The following is a 24,179-nucleotide window of genomic DNA, read 5'->3' as shown; positions in this document are numbered from 1 at the left end:
GAAGAGGTTTTGATACTTGAAGAAGATGAGGTTGTCCAGAAGCAGTAAGCACAGTAACAGTTTTGTTCGAGGTAGGGACCTTTGCCAGCAAGCGAGTGGCACCAGTATCGATTAAGAAAACAGTCTTAGTGCCATCAACGAACAATGTCAGTAAAGGATCAGTCTCTGAATTATGGGTGAGCAAAGGTAGTTGAAAAGAGTGGCTGGAGGTCCCAGTGTTTTCCTATGGCCAGTATTGTTAGTCAGGGGTGTCAGAGGAAACAGGTGGAATAAGGGGAGGTGGGGGCTGTTGCTGTCTGTGAGGGCACTCCCGACGAAAATGTCCAGTTTCACCACAGGCGTAACAAGAGTAGGAATTAAACATTGGGATTAAAGGGAGAGGGAATAAAAGGATTCTTAGTGTGGTCAACAGGAGGAGCTCTAAAACCACCTCGTCCTCTTTCTCGTCCTCGTCCCCTTCCTCTAAAGCCATATCCTCGACCTTGGTCAGGAGCATTCCTGGTATAATAGTTCATCTGTGCTACCAATAATTTGGCATGAGAGTCCGATTCGGCCTGTTCAGCATGTCGTTTGACTTCATCAAACGTGGCACTTTCCCACTCAATACAGGAAGTGCGGACTTTGTTTTGTATATCAAGGCGCAAGCCGGAAACAAAAGGTGGAACTGCAGCTCGGGTGCGGTCATCAGCATTTCCCAAGCCCGAGTGATTAGCCATAAGGTCTTGAATCCTATGTGCCCATTCATCAACTGTTTCGTCTCTCTTTTGTTTTGCAGCAGAAATAAGGGACCAGTCCGTTCCTTTTTTATATGTTTCTGCAATATTTTGTCTCAACGCCTCCCATTGTGAGTTAAATTCGCCTTCTCCACCTATCCCCTGTCCTCGAGTTAAAGCTGGGTTCCATACCCATGGAATGTCATTGCGGACACCCCTGCTAACAGTGGGCCCATGTGGTCCCAAACTTTCGACGAAGTACCTGGGTCCATTCAGCAGCATTAGGCTTATACATGCTATCTAATTGATCAAGTTGTTCAACAAATTTTAGTCCTCCTACTTCCTTTGGATCTGGAAGTGCATTCACGACATCTTTTAGTTCTTGGATGTCCCAATTCCGATTTATCATAACTGTTGTGGGATTTTGGGGTCCAGCTGGATGGGCAGGGTTATAATGGGGATTGGGAACTTCTATTAAAGGGCAAGTAAGTGAAGGATTAGAGGAGAAAAAAGTTGGAGCAGGTTTGTGAGTGGAGGTTTGACTTCGAGTGCATTTGGAGACGGGGGTTTGTCTAGTACAGGGTGAGTCTGTGCCTGGGGAATCATCAGGGGAAACTTCTGCTAGTTGTAGTGCAGGGGGGGACAGTCGGAATGGGGAATAGAGGAGGGGATAATAGAGGGGTCTGAGGTCGGTTCTGAGGAGGGGAAAAAAATAATAGGATAAATCTAAACCTGTTTTCTTTTCTATAAATTTTCTAGGAGACCCATTTTTACGGGGCGTCTGTTGATCCTCCGAAAATAATCCTTCCAGCACTAATGATTTTGATCCCCCTGTGCGGCGATTAACAGGCTTACTGTTATAAATTCCCATTATGTCCCCTTGCTCTCCCGGGTTCTGTATTTAATTTTCCAACTATATACTGATTTGTCTAATCCCTTGTACGTATGAATCAGCAAGGCATTAAGTGTGCCACTCACTAAACCTAAACTGTTCCCTTCTTAGTCCCAAGGGGAGACACCTAACTATCGGTCCTGTCCCAGTTCCCAGGAGAACACGGTTTTGTTGCTTATTCTGTATGTAGATTTATTTATTTCGTCCTAACAGCAATCCTGTAATCTGTGCTCTTTTCGGTTTATATTTCCATACCACCCCGTTACTCGTCCCGTTAGCCTGTCCGCTCACATCCCCGGGTTCCAGCTCAGGTGACTTCGTGTCCGATTCGGTTCAGCAGAATACTACATCAATACGTCCAGCCGAGTCTAGGATATGGGTGAGGCCAGTATCCTTTCGTCAGACCTTTCGTATGCGTATGACTAGACGGTCAACAGGAAACTCGCCCTCCCGTTATTTAGAAAATAAAAAATATTCGGAAATCCCCCGGTGCTTACCCCAGCCTGGAAATGTGCAAGCTCTGTCTGGAAATCCGTTCAGTCACCGTGGATGTAGCAAAGAGGAGACCAGGGGCTCCTCACGCAAGAACTGTTTCAGGACAGGGCAGTCCTAACTTTTGCCGGAGCTGCATGCTCTGCTGCCGGATATCTCAAGTTAACGGCAGTCCGCTGGTAAGACGGATCACTGAAATGGTCTCGCTGGAGGAGTCGACCGGCCGTCTCTTGTCCCACGTCCGGGCGCCAAAACTGTGGACACTTTTTGTGACTGAAGACAGAGAAGAAAATTAAAATTAGTCAAAACCTTTTATTAATACATACCAGGCAAGGGTAAAATGTCAGAGAAACACAGTCCTAGGACACCGCACTTCATCTGCCTCGAGCGCAGATGTCCTTGTTCTTTTATACCTTTCTAATCTCCTGATCGTTGACCATGTAAGCAAAAAATAGCATCCTGACTCATTGTACTTTTCCAGTTTTTGTAAAGTCATTACCCTAAAGGTATATTTTCTTGTCACACACATCATCAAAAGAAACTTCCAGAAAGTATACATGCTTTTTGTCACGCACGCCAAACACAAACAAGTTTCATCACTCTGTCCTATTTTCTATACACACATACATTTTGTTCAATTACATCTTTTTTTGTTTCCACACCTCAGATAAGCGGGAGACAATGGATGGATGGATGGATGGAATTTATGTTTTAAAAAAATCAAGATTTTTTTCCCCCAAAGTTGTGTTTTTCAATGAATATGATGTCTCAGGACATCATATGGATGGATGGATGGATGGATGGATGGAATCTGTTTTCTTCTAGAAAGTCATGTAACTTTCTAGTCTGCCTAATCCAGACCAGGGTCGTGACAGCATTAAGCCTATCCCAGCAAGCATTGGGCACAAGTTAGGATAAATCCCCGGACAAGGCACCGGTCCATCACAGGGCAACCACACACACACACACGAGGGCCAATTCAGTGTCACCAATTTCCCTAACCTGTATGTCTTTGGACAGCGGAAGGAAACCCTAAGAAAACCAAGCAGACATGGGGAGAACATATAAATTCCACACAGGGAGGACCCGGGATGTGAACCCTGGTCTCCTTACTGCAAAGCAGCAGCGCTACCACTGCATCAACACTCTTCTAGAAAGTATTTTGGATATTTCAATTTTATTATTTCCTTTAAACAAGTTCCATTCTTAAAATGTGTATATGTTAGTCTAGATGTATAGTAATATACTGGGTAGGGAAAGTGAAACCAGAAGCATGAGTTGTATAATCCATTTTTATCATGATTTCCCTATTTTAATTAGATATACATTAAAGATTCCTAGCTGTCATTTTGTGAGACCAGACATAAATCAGAAATTCATCCATAGAGCAAATAACGTATTACTCTCATGTGGGGAGTTATTCCCTCTGCAGTCCCCTTTATGCTACTTGACAAGCCTAATAAGCAGGTCATTACATATAAAATGATGCCATTTCATGAAAATCACAGTGATTTCTTTAGTTTAAAATGTAATAAAAATATAAATGATCATGATCTGATGAATAAAGTAAGGAAACTTTTATTATGACAAAGTGCTCCAAAAAAATGAACATTCTCAGTATGGTAACAGGCAAACAAGTCTATAGTCTTCCTTAGGCAGTTTCCACACTCCTTCACCTTTCTTAGTTCTTACTCCACACAAGGTCTGTGCCCTTCTGTTTGTCACCTCCTAGTTTCCTCTCTCTATCATTAGACTGTAGGTGTCTTCCTGCAGTCAAGTGCTTGGTCATACTACAGTCAGTAATCCACTATACCACAGGTGTCGAACTCCAGGCCTGGAGGGCCGCAGTGGCTGCAGGTTTTCATTCTAACCCTTTTCCTAATCAGTTTTCACTGCTAATTAACTCCTTTTCCCTTCCTTTTAGTAGCCCTGTTTTTAAGGATTCCGTCCTCTGAATTGATTCGTTTCTTCATTAAATGGCAGCCAAACAGAAATGAGATGTGAAACGAGTCGACAGCTGACCAGCTAAACCTGAACATCAAACTCCAACCAGTTTTTTAATGAGAAGCCAATTCTTGCTGTTAATTAAACCCATTACTTAATTCCATAGCTTGCTGCTGCTCTCATTCTGCTACAGAAGACATTTCCCAAAGTGTTGATTTTCTGTTTCTGATTATTGACCTGAGAAATCAACCTTACTGAGACCTTCACCTTTCTTTATGTTCAGATAATGTGGTTAGCTGGTCACCTGTTTTCTCATTTTGTGTCGCATTATTGTTTGGCTGCTAATTAAGGAAATAGAAAGAACTAAGGGGTCTGAGTCGAGTTAATTAAATCTAAGGCAAAAGAAGTTAATTAGCAAGAAAAACAGGTCACTAATTAAGAAGGTGGTTAGAATGAAAACCTGCAGTCATTGCGACCCTCCAGGACTGGAGTTCGACACCCCTGCACTATACCAATAAAGCTATTTTTGGGGTTACTTCCTGTTCAACCAGAAACGCCTTCCAGGTTTAGAGAAGTGCCATATTTTTAACTAGCTGTCCCCCACGGACAAACTAAAACAGGACAAACTTTAAAAACCAATAAAAAAAAATTTAATTCTGGTCAAGCGGAAGGTAGGTACGCTTCAACGTCAAACGTTGCCACTGTATCTGATCGTGTTCAGGTCTGATGGGTGAGCATCCCCCAAATGGTGAGAAAAGCATGTGGCCTTGATATCTCTGGCAATCAGCAGCTACCCTCTAAAACGCACGGAGCTCTGATCTCTTTCTCAAAAGCGTCAAACGTTACTCCTTAACAATCTGTAGATGATAATGTCTGCTGAAGAAACAGGTATCTCTAGCTAAGCAGTTGCAAGGTACGCTCCAACACGTGGCGAGAGGTAGAGCGACTCGAATGGAGGCTGGTGCGTGAGTGAGGAGGGCCCGCCCCCTTCCCCTTGGTCCGCAGCGTCTCTAAATCGGTACCGCAAGCAAACTATGATACTTAGTGCGATGAGAGAAGTCGCAAAATTAACCAGAATGTTCAAGCAAATTATAACAAAAAAACCCAATCTAAATCCATTAAGTAGTTCTCTTGTGAAAAGCAGACAGACATACAGACAGACTGTGTAAGCCCGTGCTGTAGAAAGCTTGGGGTCCTAGAAAATATTGAAATCGTCAGGAAAAAAAATTGAAATGTAGAGATGTCAGGTAATTGATAGGAAGTACTCTGGGAATCTCTCTCCTAGGAGGTTTCATTCTGCCGACGTGCTTGCATTGCTTGTGCATTAGCGGTGGGAGGAAAAGTAAAAGGGATACCGTTTCGCTGATGTTAGCGGCTAAGTGACTTTGTCTTTCTTCTGAGGTTTCGTTTTCCTGACGTGCTGGCCTTGCTTGTGTTATTAGCGGCTAAGCGAGTTGTCTGTTTCCTCGGAGGTGGAACTCCGACTTTGGGCCGAACAGACACACACACTTCCATGTGTAGGTTTATATATAAGATATATATATATATATATATATAGATGGGCACATCAGATTGGTGTACCTTGTTGTGGCCCGTGGTGTTCCTGAACCTCTGTGCTCTCCAAGCAGCCAAAAGGGCCAGCAGGGACAGGAAAACCCCAGGCTGCTTGGCGACTGACATGGTCCCAAAGACGACAATGCTAGGTTGCCTGCCATCTGGTGTCGAGGTAAGAAGTGTTCCTGATTCACCCACCAGTTCTCTTTTCAAAGATTTTGCTTCCTGAACATATTTGGGTGTATCTTATTGATTTTTCCTATTGATCACAAAAATCACCTTTAAATTTTCACTTTATTGCAGTTGCTTATCTTAGTGATTCCCTCTCATGTTATAAGTATAAATATGCAGAGCAACAACTACAACTTGAACATCTGTGGTGATCTTAAAGTAGTGGCAGTGCTACTAGGAATGCAGCTCAGATGTACAAATTACTACGAATGTAACAGTCGTGCAAAAGAGTCTCATTACATTTAAAAGAGCCGTCTGCCCTGTAAAGGCAGAAAAGTGTGTCACATAAACCTACCCAACAAAGATTTTTTTTTCCTCCTCTTCAAAACTTGGATTGATGAACAATTCTGGAAAAGCGATGAATAAGGTAGGTGAAGGATTTTGATATCTGAGGAAGATGTTTCTGCGAAAAAGTGATGCCAAGATTAAGGAAGGCATTTTTGTTGTTCCACATTTTCAGTGTTGAGAAGTCTGAAGATCTGTGAGTCGGGCTGGAGGAAAGCACATGGAAGAAATTCAAGGATAATGTTGAGAATTTTCTTGGCAACCGCAGAGCGCCAAATTATGTCCAACTGGTTGAAGACATGCTTCAAGTATACCAAACCATGAAGTAGAACATGATGCCAAATATTAATTTTGTGCATTGTTCCTTATCACAGTGCAATCAGTGGCAAAAATGGTGAAAAGCAAGATGGAAAAGCGGTATCAACAGAAGTGAAATCCATCACAACTGGCTGAGTGTTGTAGGACAATGAAACAAGAAGCATTAGATGTGGAGTGCAAACAACATTCAGCAGTAAATCATTTTTAGTTAAATCAAACCATTGCAATGTGTCGGCATCATTAAATGATTAAACACAATAAATGCAATAACAGTTTGTCATGTTTCCCCCAAATTCATACATAATACAGCCAACCTGAAATATATTTTTGTTCAAGCTGAAGCTGTTTGTGATAATCACCAAAAAATTTTCAGGATGCAAAACTTTTGAAAACGTTGGTCGTCCATTGACTGCAGCAGCATCTGTTTATGCATGTGTTAGTCTTTATACCTTTGTAAACCTTGCCATGACAGGCACTCAAGCATAATGTAGAGAATTTTCTTGGCAACTATAGAGCACGAAATTATGTCCAACAGGTTGAAAACATGCTTCAAGCATACAAAACCATGAAGTAGAACTTATTGCTAAAGATTCAGTTTCTGCATTCTTTCTTATCATGGTGCAATCAGTGACAAAAATGGTGAAAAGCAAGATGGAAAAGCGGAATCAGTGCAAGTGGAATTCATCACTACTGGTTGACTATTGTAGGACACCGACACAAGAATCATTACATGTGGAGTACAAACAAAAATCAGCAGGAAAACATTTTTGTTCGATTGGAAGAATATCAGCATCATTAAGTGATTAAACACACTAAACACAATAACAGTTCTGTCATGTTTCCCCCAAATTCATACATAATGCATCCAATCTGAAATATATTTTTGTTCAAGGTGAAGCTGTTTTTCAGGATGCAAAACCTTTGAAAACAATGGTCGTCCATTGACAACAACAACAACAACATTTACTTATATAGCACATTTTCATACAAAAAGTAGCTCAAAGTGCTTTGCATAATGAAGAAAAGAAAAATAAAAGACAAAATAAGAAATTAAAATAAGACAACATTAGTTAACATAGAAAAGGAGTAAGGTCCGATGGCCAGGGTAGACAGAAAAAAAAAAAAAAAAAAACTCCAGAAAGCTGGAGAAAAAAATAAAATCTGTAGGGGTTCCAGGCCACGAGACCACCCAGTCCCCTCTGGGCATTCTACCTAACATAAATGAAATAGTCCTCTTTGTAGTTAGGGTTCTCACGGAGTCACTTGATGGTGATGGTCATACAGACTTCTGGCTTTTAATCCATCCATCATTGTTGGAACATCATGGTCATCATCATTGCACCACCACCAAAAGGACACTGGACTGGAAAAGGACACAGAAGAGAGAATAGGGGTTAGTACAGATTTTAGAGCAACCATGAATAGTTATTATAATGAATTGGATATACAGAGTATCAGGATTTAAATTACAGTAAAGTTATGAAAAGGCCATGTTAAAATAATGTGTTTTCAGCAGTTTTTTAAAGTGCTCCACTGTATTAGCCTGGCAAATTTCTACTGGCAGATTATTCCAGATTTTAGGTGCATAACAGCAGAAGGCCGCCTCACCACTTCTTTTAAGTTTTGCTCTTGCAATTCTAAGGAGACACTCAGTTGAGGATCTGAGGTTACGATTTGGAATATAAGATGTCAAACATTCCGATATATAAGATGGGGCTTTGGGTTTTGTATACAACTTGGTCAGCGGTAACTTGTTTAATGACAGCAGATTTAATCCTAGCCTTAAAGACTGAAGAACAGTCGTAGACTACTAAGCACTGTTGTAAGTCGCTCTGGATAAGAGCGTCTGCTAAATGATGTAAATGTAAATGTAAATGTAAATTATTTAAGGCTTTATAAACCATAAGCAGAATTTTAAAGTCAATCCTGAATAACACAGGTAACCAGTGTAGTGACATCAAAACTGGAGAGATGTGCTCGGATTTTCTTTTCCTGGTATGGATTCTAGCAGCTGCATTCTGCACTCGTTGCAAACGATTTATGTCTTTTTTGGGTAGTCCTGACAGGAGTGTGTTACAGTAATCTAGTCGACTGAAAACAAACACGTGAACTAATTTCTCAGTATCTTTCAATGATATAAGAGGTCTAACTTTTGCTATGTTTCTTAAGTGAAAAAATGCTGTCCTAGTGATCTGATTAATATGCGATTTAAAACTCAGATTACAGTCAACGGTTACCCTAAGCTTTTTACCTCCGTTTTGACTTTTAATCCTAATGCATCCAGTTTATTCATTTTCTGGATTCTTTCTTATCATGGTGCAATCAATGACAAAAATGGTGAAAAGCAAGATGGAAAAGCGGAATCAGTGCAAGTGGAATTCTGCAATACTGGTTGACTAGAGAATTCTACAGAAGGCAGTCATTATACAGCTTAATGATCACTTGAATAAACCTGCTATTCTTGATAAGTTTCAGTCGGGTTTCAGAACAAATCACAGTACAGAAACTGCACTCATTAAAGTAGTAAATGACTTGTGGGTAAATGCAGACAGAGGCCGTTTATCTGTTCTCATACTGCATTTGATACCATTGATCACAATATTCTTAGAAATCGCCTTAGTCAATGGGTGGGCCTCTCTGGCAGTGTCTTAAATTGGTTTGAATCCTACCTGGCAGGGAGAAAATTCTTTGTATGTTGTGGTAATTATACTTCAAAGACACATGATATTCTATATGGTGTTCTCTCCTGGGTCCGCTGCTCTTTTCGATTTACATGCTTCTGTTAGGTCAGATTATCTGGGGGCATAACGTGAGCTACCACAGCTATGCTGACATCACACAACTGTATTTATCAATAGCACCCGATGACCCCGACTCTCTTGATTCACTGACATGTCTTACTTGTGTTTCTGAGTGGATGAGCAGTAATTTTCTCAAACTAAACAGAAATTTTAGTGATTGGCAATAATGGATATAATGAGGTTATTAGAAATAAACTTGATGCATTAGGATTAAAAGTCAAGATGGAGGTAAAGAATTTAGGGGTAACTATTGCCTCTGACCTGCATTTTAAATCACATATTAGTCACATCACTAGGGCAGCATTTTTTCACTTAACAAATATAGCAAAAGTTAAACCTCTTATAACATTGCAAGATGCTGAAAAATTAGTTCACGCATTTGTTTTCAGTCGACTAGATTACTGTAACGCACTCCTCTCAGGATCTCCCAAAAGAGACATCAATCGATTGCAACTAGTGCAGAATGCAGCTGCCAGAATCTTAACTAGGAAAAGAAAATCCGAGCACATCACACCAGTTTTGATGTCACTATATTGGTTACCTGTGCCATTTAGAATTGACTTTAAAATACTGCTTATGGTTTACAAAGCCATAAATAATCTCGCTCCATCCTATATTTTGGAATGTCTGTCACCTTACACTCCAAATCGTAAACTTAGATCTTCAAAATGAGAGTCTGCTTAGAATTCCAAGAGCTAAACTTAAAAGAAGTGGTGAGGCGGCCTTCTGCTGTTATGCACCTAAAATCTGGAATAGCTTGCCAATAGGAATTCGCCAGGCTAATACAGTGGAGCACTTTAAAACACTGCTGAAAACTCATTACTTTAACATGGCTTTCTCATAACTTCATTTTAGTTTAATCCTGATGCTCTATATATTCAATTAATTATCATTATTATTCTTATACTTTCTCTTCTGTTCTTTTTCTGGTTTTCTGTGATGACAATCTGTACCATCACCACCTAATCAAAGCACCATGATGTCCTTACATTGATGGATTAAAAGCCAGAAGTCCACATGACCATCATCATCACATTCTTCCACGTGGACCCTGAATACAATGAGGACTGATTGAGGTCATTGATGTTAGTTAGAATGCCTAGAGGGGGCTCGGTGGTCTCGTGGCCTCTGGATTTTTTTTTTTTCTCCAGCCATCTGGAGTTTTTTTGTTTTTTCTGTCCTCCCTAGCCATTGCACCTTACTTTATTCTATGTTAATTAGTGTTCCCTAATTTTAATTCTTATTTATTTTGTCTTTTTTCTCTTTCTTCATCATGTAAAGCACTTTGAGCTACATTGTTTGTATGAAAATGTGCTATAGAAATAAATGTTTTTGTTGTTGTTGACTATTGTAGGACACTGACACAAGAATCATTGGATGTGGAGTACAAACAAAAATCAGTTGGAAAACATTTTTAGTTTGGCTGAAAGAATGCAATGTGTCAGCATCTTTAAGTGATTAAACACACTAAATGCAATAACAGTTTATGTCATGTTTCCCCAATTTCATTCATAATACAGCCAATGTAATATATCAAGCTGAAGCTGTCTGTCATAAAACCCGAAAATTTTTCATGATGCAAAACTTTTGAAAAAGTCGTTTGTCCAACGACTGTGGCAGAATCTGATTATACATGCGTTAGCCTTTTTACCTTTGTTAACCATACCATGATTTCTGTAAAATAAAGTACAAAGGAAAGAGATCTGTGTATAAAAATTGTGCATGGAAATTTCAATTCCATTTTTTGAATGCTATGAAATTCAATTACAGTGATTCTTTATAGATGGAGATCACGACAAAGCAGTGGGCGATATCATTTTTGAACCTCATTATTTTTCCTTTTTATTTTGCAGAGCATTTTGACACCTTCAGCCAGCATGGCCCAATACTTCAGTCTCCTATCTGCTGGCTTTTCTTCTTCTCTTAACCTTTTCAATGGCCCATTCTGCTCTTACCTAACACTTTTGTGGGGCTGAACTCCTTGATACCATACGGTTTATTTGAAAGTCTGCACCACTTGTTCTTTTCCTTGGTACAAAACTAAACTACTCAGCCCCTATGGTGGGCTCCTCCCAAAACCTTCCATTGTTAAGCCTTTCCTAAAATCTTATTGTGTGTAACATCAGCTTTATCCCTGTATAGTATCCATAATGCTGAATATCTCCCTTCTCCTTATAAGTGGGTACTGTCACAGTGTTCTTCCACTCTTCTGGTGTTCATAGTACACTCCTTGTTTAATCCTGCACTAAACTAATTGCAATTTGCTTCAGGTGTAGTGCACCAGGCAGAAGTGATAAATAAATCATGCCCTATAAAGTTGTCTGGAGCAAATGGCTTGGGGTAAGTCTGAGAAAATGTAATTTATTTGCAAGCTGATGCAGGAAGCATAGGGATAGGGGTGCGGTAAAAAGTATGCAAGGACAAAAATTATGTAAGGCAGGAGGAGGTTTAGCTTTTTTGAGAAGCAATGCTTTTCTTGCATGACGTGCCCAAGGCCACAATCGCTAGTCTTTGAACAGTAATGTAAAAATACATTCTGCCTTTTTTCATTTATAAAAAACACCTAGTGGTGTTAATTTGAATTCTTCAGAGTGTACAGTATTTAGTCAGAAACAGTTTCTCATAAAGATGAAAATTGATGAGTGACAACACTTCTTTCCAAGACTGGAACTGATAATGGTTCCAGAAGACCTCATAGATAGATAGATAGATAGATAGATAGATAGATAGATAGATAGATAGATAGATAGATAGATAGATAGATAGATAGATAGATAGATAGATAGATAGATAGATAGATAGATAGATAGATAGATAGATAGATAGATAGATAGATAGATAGATAGATAGATAGATAGATAGATAGATAGATAGATAGATAGATACTTTATTAATCCCAATGGGAAATTCACATTCTTCAGCAGCAGCATACTGATACAATAAATAATATTAAATTAAAGAATGATAATAATGCAGGTGAAAAACAGACAATAACTATGTATAATGTTAAATGTTAACGTTTACCCCCCCCCCCCCCCCCCACCCCCCAGGGTGGAATTAAAGAGTCGCATAGTTTGGGGGACGAATGATCTCCTCAATCTGTCAGTGGAGCAGGACAGTGACAGCAGTCTGTCGCTGAAGCTGCTCTTCTGTCTGGAGATGACATTGTTTAGTGGATGCAGTGGATTCTCCATAATTGATAGGAGCCTGCTGAGCGCCCTTCACTCTGCCACAGATGTTAAACTGTCCAGCTCCATGCCAACAATAGAGCTTGCCTTCCTCACCAGTTTGTCCAGGCGTGAGGCGTCTTTCCTCTTAATGCTGCCTCCCCAGCACACCACTGCGTAGAAGAGGGCGCTCGCCACAACTGTCTGATAGAACATCTGCAGCATCTTATTGCAGATGTTGAAGGACGCCAGCCTTCATAAATCAGATTGTTGATAACTGTGTTTGAAAAGCATTATAAAGTAACTTCAAATACATATAAAGATTACTGACAAACTAACAGGAGTTGGTCACCCTTCTAAATTTAGCCCATGTGTGGACAGCAGCTGAATGTTTACGTTTCCAAATAAATAGTCATGGTCTATCTGTCAGGAGGAGACTGAACAAACTATATTATGTCAGTATTATCATGCGCAGTGACACCCTAAAAATACAGTGCATCCGGAAAGTATTCACAGCGCATCACTTTTTCCACATTTTGTTATATTACAGCCTTATTCCAAAATGGATTAAATTCATTTTTTTCCTCAGAATTCTACACACAACACCCCTTAATGACAACGTGAAAAAAGTTCACTTGAGGTTTTTGCAAATTTATGAAAAATGAAAAAACTGAGAAATCCCATGTACATAAGTATTCACAGCCTTTGCTCAATACTTTGTCGATGCACCTTTGGCAGCAATTCCAGCCTCAAGTCTTGTTGAATATGATGCCACAAGCTTGGCACACCTATCCTTGGCCAGTTTCGCCCATTCCTCTTTGCAGCACCTCTCAAGCTCCATCAGGTTGAATGAGAAGCGTCGGTGCACAGCCATTTTAAGATCTATCCAGAGATGTTCAATCGGATTCAAGTCTGGGCTCTGGCTGGACCACTCAAGGACATTCACAGAGTTGTTCTGAAGCCACTCCTTTGATATCTTGGCCGTGTGCTTAGGGTCGTTGTCCTGCTGAAAGATGAACCATGGCCCCAGTCTGAGGTCAAGAGCGCTCTGGAGCAGGTTTTCATCCAGGATGTCTCTGTACATTGCTGCAGTCATCTTTCCCTTTATCCTGACTAGTCTCCCAGTTCCTGCCGCTGAAAAACATCCCCACAGCATGATGCTGCCACCACCATGCTTCACTGTAGGGATGGTATTGGCCTGGTGATGAGTGGTGCCTGGTTTCCTCCAAACATGACGCCTGGCATTCACACCAAAGAGTTCAATCTTTGTCTCATCAGACCAGAGAATTTCCTTTCTCATTGCCTTTTGGTAAACTCCAGGTGGGCTGCCATGTGCCTTTTACTAAGGAGTGGCTTCTGTCTGGCCACTCTCCCATACAGGCCTGATTGGTGGATTGCTGCAGAGATGGTTGTCCTTCTGGAAGGTTCTCCTCTCTCCACAGAGGACCTCTGGAGCACTGACAGCGTGACCATCGGGTTCTTGGTCACCTCCCTGACTAAGGCCTTTCTCCCCCGATCGCTCAGTTTAGATGGCCGGCCAGCTCTAGGAAGAGTCCTGGTGGTTTCGAACTTCTTCCACTTACGGATGATGGAGACCACTGTGCTCATTGCTCCTTCAAAGCAGCAGACATTTTTCTGTAACCTTCCCCAGATTTGTGCCTCAAGACAATCCTGTCTCGGAGGTCTACAGACAATTCCTTTGACTTCATGCTTGGTTTGAGCTCTGACATGAACTGTCAACTGTGGGACCTTATATAGACAGGTGTGTGCCTTTCCAAATCATGTCCAGTCAACTGAATTTACCATAAGTGGACTCCAATTAAGCTGCAGAAACATCTCAAGGATGATCAGGGAAAACAGGATGCACCTGAGCTCAATTTTGAGCTTCATGGCAAAGGCTGCGATTACTTATGTACATGTGCTTTCTCAATCTTTTTATTTTTAATAAATTTGCAAAAATCTCAAGTAAACTTTTTTCACGTTGTCATTATGGGGTGTTGTGTGTAGAATTCTGAGGAAAAAAATGAATTTAATCCATTTTGGAATAAGGCTGTAACATAACAAAATGTGGAAAAAGTGATGCGCTGTGAATACTTTCCAGATGCACTGTATGTATGAAGGGCTTCTCAATGTATTTGCTAACCTCCTTACAAACTCTTTCATTTCAGCCTGTTTAATCAGAGCAGCACTTCTCCCTCTACAATTTCCAAATCAATCCTTAGTAGTCCCTTTTAATGTTGAGAGATTATCTACTTCCCCATGTGTGAAGACTTCACTTGTGAGGTGAAAACTCAAACAAGAAGAATTAACATCAAGAAAAACATAACAGGAAGCTCAGAAAAACGTAAAAATAATATTTAAACCATATTCTGTACCCATATATATGCAAACAAATTCCAATATATCATGACCTTTCAAGTCAACTTGCATAAAGCTGTGTATCAAATAATTAAAAAAAGAAATAATACATTGTCACACACGTGCGATTGGGAAACAGCTGAAGGGCCTAAATGATAGTAATTCTACGCCAGACCAGGGGGCGGCGGAGTGTGCTAACTGTCTCTCTCAGTCTCTTGCAGACCATCCACGTAAAATCCCACATGGTTCCGGCGCCACTGATGACGTTACGTCTGGTCCCGAAGACGTCACTTCCGTTTTTCTTGTGTCGATGATGATGTCACTTCTGGCCACGTAGACACCACTTCCGGTCACGACGGCATCAATTCCGGTTCTGACGCCAATGACATAATTTCTTGTACTGCCCTTTAAACTGCCATCTTACCTGAATACAAACCAGTTCTGTTTTGGACTCTGCTCTACGAAGAACTCTGTTCAAATTTAAATCAGTTTTGCAGCCAGGAATCAAAATACGGGTGGCTGCCCGAAACCTTACGAAGTCTGTGACTCGTTATTGTGACAACATACAGATGTACACGTTGACACATGAAAAAGTTACCATCTTAGTGGTTATGTCATTAAGAATTCAGTTACTTATACACCAGCAGTCACCAATAACTCAGTTGTGAGCACTTGCAACAGGAATGTGTTCCATTAAACTCTCACTTGTCGACTTGAAAGAGTCTGTCTGAGAATACAGCTCTATAAATGAAATCCACTGTTATCAGTATGGCATGTCTCTCTCTCTCTCTAATAACGGCATAGAGGTTTTGACAGAATTAACTAAATGAAACAATAGCAGGAAGACCCACCAACTTACCCTGACCTTGTGTGCTACTGCTAATACAAAGGAGGGGCTACTTAATGTGTGTTTGGTGAATGTTTCATGCACCACCCTGTACATAGTGACAGGAAGAGTCCATACTGGAGTTCCGTTTAGGTCAGCTATTTCTCATAATCATCCATCCATCCATCCTCTTCTGCTTATCTGAGATCAGGTCATGGGGGCAGCAGCTTGAGCAGAGATGCCCAGACTTCCCTCTCCCTGGCCACATCTACTAGCTCTTCTGGGGGAATCCCGAGGCGTTCCCAGGTCAGCCAAGAGACATAGTCCCTCCAGCGTGTCCTGGGTCTTCCTCGGGGCCTCCTCCCGCTTAGACGTGCTGGGAACAGGAGACATCCTAATCAGATGCTCGAGCCACCTCATCTGACTCCTCTCGATGCGGAGGAGCAGTGGCTTTACTCTGAGCTCCTCCCAGATGACTGAGCTTCTCAACTTATCTTTAAAGGAAAGCCCAGACACCCTGCGGAGGAAACTCATTTCAGCCGTTTCTCATAATCACATAGATTTTGCTTCTTAGATATGTTATTTTGTTTTTAAAACATGAAACATAGAAAATGTAGATATTGTGGCAAGCGGCTGTGGGTGTTACCCAGCTGGGATGCCTGGAAGGACCGGAGGAGGGATTACGCCTCTCTTCAGACCACAATGGGGTGACCACCCTGGTGACTATGGGGACCACGGGAAAGGAGCTTGGAAGCTCAACCCTATAGGGGCCCATGGTCACTTCCAGGGGGCGCCCTGATGTCTGAGAAGACCAGGGACACCTGGAATGCTTCTGGGTGCACAGCCGGCACTTCCGCCACACCAGGGAGAGCCGGCAGGCACTCATTGGGAGGCACCTGGAACACATCTGGTATAAAAGGGGCCGCCTTCCTCTATTCGATGGCTGGAGTCAGGTGGAAGAAGGACAGAGCTCGGAGGAGAGGAGTGGAGGCGGACCTGAGGAAAGGCATTGAGGAAGAAGGCCTGGGGCCTCATGTATAACGCCGTGCGTAGAACTCACACTATAACATGGCATAAGCACAAAAGCGGGATTGTGTGTACGCACAAAAAAATCCAGATGCAGGAATCTGTGCGCACACAAACTTTCACATTCTTCCACTACATAAATCCCGATCAGCGTGAAAAGTAACGCACGTGCACGCGCCTTCTGTCCCGCCCTAACTCCTCCCAGAATTACGCCTCTTTGAATATGCAAATCAATATAAATAGCCTTCTGTGAAAAGACAATGGGAAAAGCACAGGGGAAAATATAAGAATTTCAGCGAATACCAAGTGGAGGCAAAGGAAAAACGTACTATTTGTTGGTTTAAACAGTGATATAATCAACAAAAGAAAGTTGATCGAGTGACAGAGTGTCGGAAAAACTCGAAGGCTCAACTTCACAAAGTTGCACAGTGCCCGAAATAAAAAAGAAATCACATATCAAAGTCGCCGTGAAAAGGCAAGTCGTAACCCACCATCTGAGTGTCATATGAAAGCTTATTAGGGTCCAGAGAAAAAAAATAGGCACACAGTGGGAAAAAAGCACGAAATGTCAACTTTAATCTCGAAATTTCCACTTTAATCACGTAGTTTATTTTGCCATTAAAGTAGAACATCATAAACTTCATCTTAAAACTGTTTATTTTACTAGTTTCTCAAGTAGCATGTTAAATGCTTTGTGCTGTATTTGATCTTCTATGTCCTCTATGTGTGTGAATCACTACGTGCTTCCGTTCTTTCTCTTTCTCCGACAGGACACAGAATCCATTACATTCGAGATATTACACCTCTCTGAATAATTAAAATACTGAGATGTATACGTGATATCATTTTCATGATGATAGGAATGAAAGCATGTTATTAAAAATGGGAACACGGTGGCGCAGTGATTGTTCATATCTCACGCAAGAGGCTTGCTGCGCCATGCGCGACCTTCGATGAAATAATTTATTACAGAAGTACTGTCTCTTTCAAACGTACTAACTTCCAATTCCTGTCCTTACTTTGCTTTCTCCAAATACCCAATCGCCACACAATCAGCTCTGTAATAGACGTTAAGCCATCTGTAAGCTTAGAACGCCGATTCTTCAAAACTTTTAAGGAACATTGAAATACCTTTGTAGTACATGTTTAATTATTCTATCCGTCTATCCTTCCAGTGTCGTGTCAGCACCAGCAAGAATACAGCGCAAGGCAGGAGCTATCCGTGAACTAGCTAGCGCTGCGGCAGCATGTCCTCACATGTTTAATTATTAACAATACAGATTATTTAAATGAAGTTAAAGTTTTATCTGTATACTATAAGCAACATATTTTGCTGCATTTCATCTTAAAAATGATATTGTCATCATACGCTCTTTATAAAGTGGCGCAGGTTGTGCAATATTATAACTGTAGTGTAAGTTTACAGTGAGGTGATTGTACTTATAAGTACAAACAGTTCTACAAGGAGCACTTGATGGACTGATTGAGTGCGTTTATAGTTCTTGGGATGAAACTGTTTCTGAAACGCGAGGTCCATACAGGAAAGGCTTTGACTTTTTTTGCCATGGTTGAGGTAGTGTGTAGCCTACTTGAAACTGTATACCGATAATTCTCTTTCCGATCAATTGCTGCTGTGATTCCCCTCTCAGATGCAGTGATATAAATACTACGAGTGATGCAGTGAGAGTAATATGGAAAAAGATGATCCGCAGTGGCAACCCTTAACGGGAGCAGCTGAAAGAAGAAGAAGATGAAGTGAGAGTAACAATGCTAAAGCAGTTATGGTGTTTGGAATACTATGGCTATTCCCTGGACCATTATATTGTTACAGGTTAATTACAATCAGATGCATTACACTAATAAACAATATGCAGTTAGTTTCAGTGTATTTATAAAGCCGCGTCAGGAACGTGAGTCTAAGAAAGGGTGACCACATGGAACAGTAGCACTGCTTTGACACTGGGTGCCGCCAGTCTGCAAAACCGATTGGAGAAATTCCGTACGCCAAGGTATGCGGTACCGTGGAAATGTGCGTGGCTTTACGCCAAGTTTAGGTTTTATACATCGCGATTTGAGCGTGGAAAGGTTCGTACGCAACATTTCTGTGCGTACGCACCCTTTATACATGAGGCCCCTGGTCTTTGGGGGAGTATTGGGTTGTGTGCTGTGTTTTCACTGTAAATAATGAATAAATGTGTGTTGGTGTTCGAACCTACGGTGTCTGCCTGTCTGTGTCCGGGCTGTTTCCCACAATATCTAGATACGAAGATGATCTAGAAGCAGTTGAATCATTACAAAGGGACATGGACAGCATACTGGCTTAAGCACATTTGCCGGAGATGAAATTTAATATAAGCAAATGTAAAGTATTACACATAGGAAGTACAAATTTTAAGTTTAAACACACACCACGGGAGGTCTGATAATTAAAAGTACACCTTATGAGAAGAACCAGGAGTACTAGTGGACTGTCTTTATAAATAGTATCTTACTGTGGTGGTCCATTTGTCTGTCCAGGATTTTAAATCACCTGTAGCTAGCAAACCGTTTGACCTATTGACCTGAAATTTGGTACACATATACTACGTGACCTCTAATGTCCGCTTTCGGGGTGATGATTTTAATTCCTTTTTTTATTTTTATTTTATTTTATTGTAGAATCAACTCTCGGCAGCCGCCAGAAGGGCAGCCGTGTGGCGCATATGTATGGGTCCCCGTTCTCATCCCTACCACCTTCGCCATCACTTCCCCTACTTATTCATATCTTAAATCATTCTTGAGGTAGATTAAAGACTTAAGTGCCAGCTTAAGTGAAAAAAAATTAAGGAAAATGTAATTGCAACACAAACACCGACTTAATCAGTTTTAATGCGAAAAGATGCCGACGAAAGAAGAGAAGAAGTGGACCACCATGGTGGAGAAAAGAAGCGTTACTCAGGAAGCAGCAAGCGCATCAACCTCTGAGCAAATGAATGCTAAACGTACAGAGAAAGAGGAGGAAAACTAGGAATACTCAAGTCAAGTGTATTCATGCAGTGCGCCGTTACTGGTTATGTTATAAAGCACAATGTGTAGAGTGCAAGTCAATAGAGGTTATGCTTGGGCTTTATAACACACTTGTGACTCCTCATCTTGAGTACTGTGTTCCAATATACAGTGATCCCCCGCTGTATCGCGATTCAGCTACCTACCTTTAGTGTACTTTGCAGCCAATTCATAACAAAGCATATGGTTTTCAGCAGTCACTACGGTAGACAAAGAGTTTCACGTTACAGTACCCAGATGATTTCTTACAAGGCCCGTTATTGGCTGAAAGAGGAGACTCAACCAATCAGAGCGGGATTTTCATTCTCTTGGGCTCTGATTGGCTGCTGCTAACATGGTGTAATCTCACAAGAACAGCGAGTGTGAGTCCCCAAAGCGTCTCAATTCTCTTGCTTGTGGTCTGATTGTTGTGAACAAACTTTTTGTGAACTTTTTCCCTACGGTGGCTCCCAAGTGTCCTGCATCTTCTAAGGGAAAGAAAACGTTATGTGGGTATTGCTCGCCATTACGGCTTGAATGAATCGACGGTACACTACATTATTATTATTATTATTATTATTATTATTATTATTATGTTACTCATATCCTTAGCCTGACATCCACATATCGTATGTGTTTAAAAACTATGTTTTAATAAGTTTACATATGTTACATATAAGCATGTGGGAGGGGTATTTTAAAAAAATGTTTATTAATATGGTCTTTCTATATTGTGGATTTTCATCTTTTGCTGGTCGGTCTGGAATGTAACTTCCGCGATAGGCAGGGGATCACTGTATTGTGACCTTTTAAGTCGGCTTGCATAAAGTTGTGTATCAAATTATTAAAAAAAGAAATAATACATACACATGTACACGTTGACACATGAAAAGGTTACCATCTTAGCAGTTATGTCATTAAGAATTCAGTTACTAAAACACAAAAAATATTACATTACATTCAAAAGTGTGTTTTTTTAATTATCACTAGAAGGCTGTGCTGAAAATGATTTCAATCCCCAGTCATGCAAAGAGCTGTGTGCCATAATTTCAGGAAAAGAGATCTCAGCCCATCTGTTTTGGTAATCGGAATAACCCCCTTTGAGAACTTCTTTCCATTTACTCCACAAAGAGAACAATGTGAGGTACAGGAGGAAGGGTATCTTGTTTTCAGCGCTTTACTCTCGACACCAGTAGCATCACAATTTTCCACCAATAACTCAATTGTGAGCACTTGCAACAGGAATGTGTTCCATGAAACCATCACCCGTCAACTCGAAAGAGACCGTCTGAGCATACAGCTCCATAAATGGCATACACTTATGAGTAAGGCACGTCTCTTTCTCTCGCTCATAACTGCATAGATTCTGTGACAGAACTAACTAAATGAAACACTAGCATTAAGTACCACCAGCTTATCCTGACCTTGTGTGCTACTGCTAAAACAAAGGAGGAAATCCCTAACTTGTGCTGGACAACTCTTTCATGAGCCACCCCATACATAATGACAGGAAGAGCCCTTTTAAGGATTTCAGTTCAATCCAGCTGAACATTTCTCATAATCACATAAATTTTACTGCTTAGATCTGTGATTTTGCTTTTAATACATGCAATGTAAATAATGTAGATATCTAGATATGCAGATGATCTAGAAGCAGTCAGATCATTATAGATGGACGTGGACAGCATGCAGGCTTGGGCAGATTTGTGGGAGATGAAATATAATGTAAGTAAATGTCAAGTATTACACGTAGGAAGTAAAAATATTAAGTTTAAACACACACAACGGGAGGTCTGATAATTTAAACTACACCTTATGAGAAGAACCAGGGAGTCTTAGTGGACGGTTATGTTATAAAGCACTGTGAATGGAGGTTATTATTGGGCTTTATAACACACTTCTGACTCCTCATCTTGAGTATCGTGTTTAGTTTTGGTCTCCCTGCTACAAACAAAACAAGGCAGTGAAAGAAAAAGTCCAGAGAAGAGTGACGATGACTGTAGGGTGTGGGTTATGAGGAAAGATGAAGAGGCGACATAATTAATATTATGATATTATGAAAGGAATTGCTACAGTGGATCTGGGCTGTTACTTAACAATGAGTTCAGAAATAACAAAGAGAAATTAGTTAATGTCAAGAATTCTGTTAATTTTTTTTTTATAGAAGTTTATGTACTACAAGCTGTGTAAGCCCGTGGTGTAAAAAACCCGGGGTCCTAGAAACTATTGAAAGTTTCAGAAAAAAAATTGAAACGTAGAGATGTCAGGTAATTGAAAGAAACAACTCTGGGCATCTCTCTCCTAGGAGGATTCGTTTTGCCGACGTGCTCACATCGCTTGTGTATTAGCGGCTAAGTGACTTTGTCTTTCTTCGGAGGTTTCGTTTTGCCGACGTGCTCGCCTCACTTGTGTATTAGCACCGGGTGGAAAAGTAAAAGGGATACCATTTTGACGATGTGCTCGCATCGCTTGTGCATTAGCGTCTAAGCGACTTTGTCTTTCTTCGGAGGTTTCGTTTTGACAACATGCTCGGCTCGCTTGTGTATTAGCACCGGGTGGAAAAGTGAAAGGGATACTGTTTTGCTGATGTGCTTGCATCGTTTGTGCATTAGCGGCTAAGCGACTTTGTCTTTCTTCAGAGGTTTCATTTTGCCGATGTGCTCACATCGCTTGTGTAGTAGCAGCTAAGCGACTTTGTTCTTCTTCAGAGGTTTCGTTTTGCCGACATGTTCGCCTCACTTGTGTATTAGCAGCAGGTGGAAAAGTAAAAGGGATACCATTTTGATGATGTGCTCGCATCGCTTGTGCATTAGCATCTAAGCGACTTTGTCTTTCTTCGAAGGTTTCGTTTTGCTGACATGCTCACCTCGCTTGTGTATTAGCACATGGTAGAAAAGTAAAAGGAATATTGTTTTGCTGATGTGCTTGCGTCGTTTATGTATTAGCGGCTAAGCGACTTTGTCTTACTTCAGAGGTTTCGTTTTGCTGATGTGCTTGCATCATTTGTGCATTAGCAGCTAAGTGATTTTGTCTTTCTTCGGAGGTGGAGCTCTTATTTCTGGGCTGGACAGACAGACACACACACTTCCACACGTAGACGTTTATATATAAGATGGCATGATTACAATATAAAGGATAGTCTTGAAAATACTTTTGGGTTGCCCAGTACTGTATATGTGCTACCTCATGCATCCATATTACATGTTTTACTAATCTAAACTGCATGTGAACAATTACTTACATGCTTCTACAGCTTATCAAAGGCTGGTTAAGTAACTGATGGCTGAAAAAATGAGTGTGTGAGGGATCAGAACTGGCATTACAGTTGGCTTAAAAAAAGAGGGGTCAATAAATCCTTGATTACCAGCTAAGAGAGAATGTGAGAAGCTTGCCACTTATCCTACATGTCGCTATATACTATGTATGTTCATCCTCCTGTACTAATTATAACATTTTATCTTTTGTTTCTAGGTAGGCTTTACAAAAGTTTCAACCTCAACAATGACTGTTGTATAAATCCTTGTTCTCTGTCTGATTTGGAAAAGTACTGCAAGGTAACCATGTGACTGATTGTCTTTAATGTTAAACTGAAATGTTAAAATATAAATAATACTATTCAACAACGTCATCTGTGGCGTTTGCTTCATGTTGGCTATACCGTGTATATGAGGGATGTTCAAATAGATTCCACACTTTTTTTTAACTTTATTTATTAAGAATTTCAAAAACAAATTATACTAAGCTGCAAGGGCAGCCGGCTTGCCAGACAGAACTAATCACATGACACTCTCAGGCACGCCAAATTACTACTCCTCTCTCCTGCCTTCACCATTTCCAATGAAAATAATAAAGTGCGGAAACTTTTTGAACCTCCCTCATAATATAATTTTAAGTCATTGCACTTGTTGTATCCTGAACATTTGACTTAACACTTTAATTTTTTATACACCTACTTCATTGGGTGTTTTTGTTTTCTTTTAAACTCTGGTGTGACTTCCCCAAAAACACACTGAATACTGGACCAGTTATTACCAGGATGCTGCAGTATTGGTCTATGCATATATGATAAATAATGAACTCTATCAAAAAATGTAAAGAAATGTATTAGAAAGCAATGGTTTTATTATCAACAGTAACTCTGTCAAAAATGTAAAGAAACTGTTCATTACATTATTTTGACTAGCAATACAGCTCAAAGTCTGTATTGGAATGAGAGTGTGACGATGCGAGTTTGCTGCACGCTCCCATCTGCTGTCCGGGAGCCCTTGAACCCTGCACCGTCGGTAATGTTACCAATGAGCTCGCAGTGAGGCACAATGATGGAGCAAGGGGATGGTGTACAAAAGTGCCAAGTGCTTTTATTAAAACAACAGAACAAAACAGTGTTCAAATTAAATAAAGTGCAGTGCTTCAAAGTCTTCAAATTAATTATCCATAAAAGCAGAGGTGAAATTGTGGAGGTTAAACTCATAAAGTCTTCTAAAAACAACAAACTTAAAATACTATAGGAAGCAGTATTTTAACAACACAACACAAAGCCTGGTGCCT

At 40.6% G+C, this 24,179-nt stretch overlaps 1 long non-coding RNA gene across 1 annotated transcript in view; it reads right to left on the bottom strand.

The window, feature by feature from the left end:
- LOC127526814 (uncharacterized) overlaps window positions 1–23,280 on the bottom strand; it is a 41,996-nt gene extending 18,716 nt beyond the window's left edge. The window contains exons 1-2 of the long non-coding RNA XR_007934252.1: window positions 23,191–23,280; window positions 22,946–23,156 (exon numbers count right to left, since the gene is read on the bottom strand). This is a non-coding gene — a long non-coding RNA (uncharacterized LOC127526814). The remainder of the gene's footprint in view (window positions 1–22,945; window positions 23,157–23,190) is intronic.
- Window positions 23,281–24,179: the final 899 nt, after the last annotated feature.

The sequence above is a fragment of the Erpetoichthys calabaricus genome, chromosome 2 (genome assembly GCF_900747795.2).
Source record: "Erpetoichthys calabaricus chromosome 2, fErpCal1.3, whole genome shotgun sequence".
NCBI classification, from domain to species: domain Eukaryota; kingdom Metazoa; phylum Chordata; class Cladistia; order Polypteriformes; family Polypteridae; genus Erpetoichthys; species Erpetoichthys calabaricus.
Note: the sequence above shows the minus strand (reverse complement) of the source record. Positions and strands in the feature narration are given on the sequence as shown.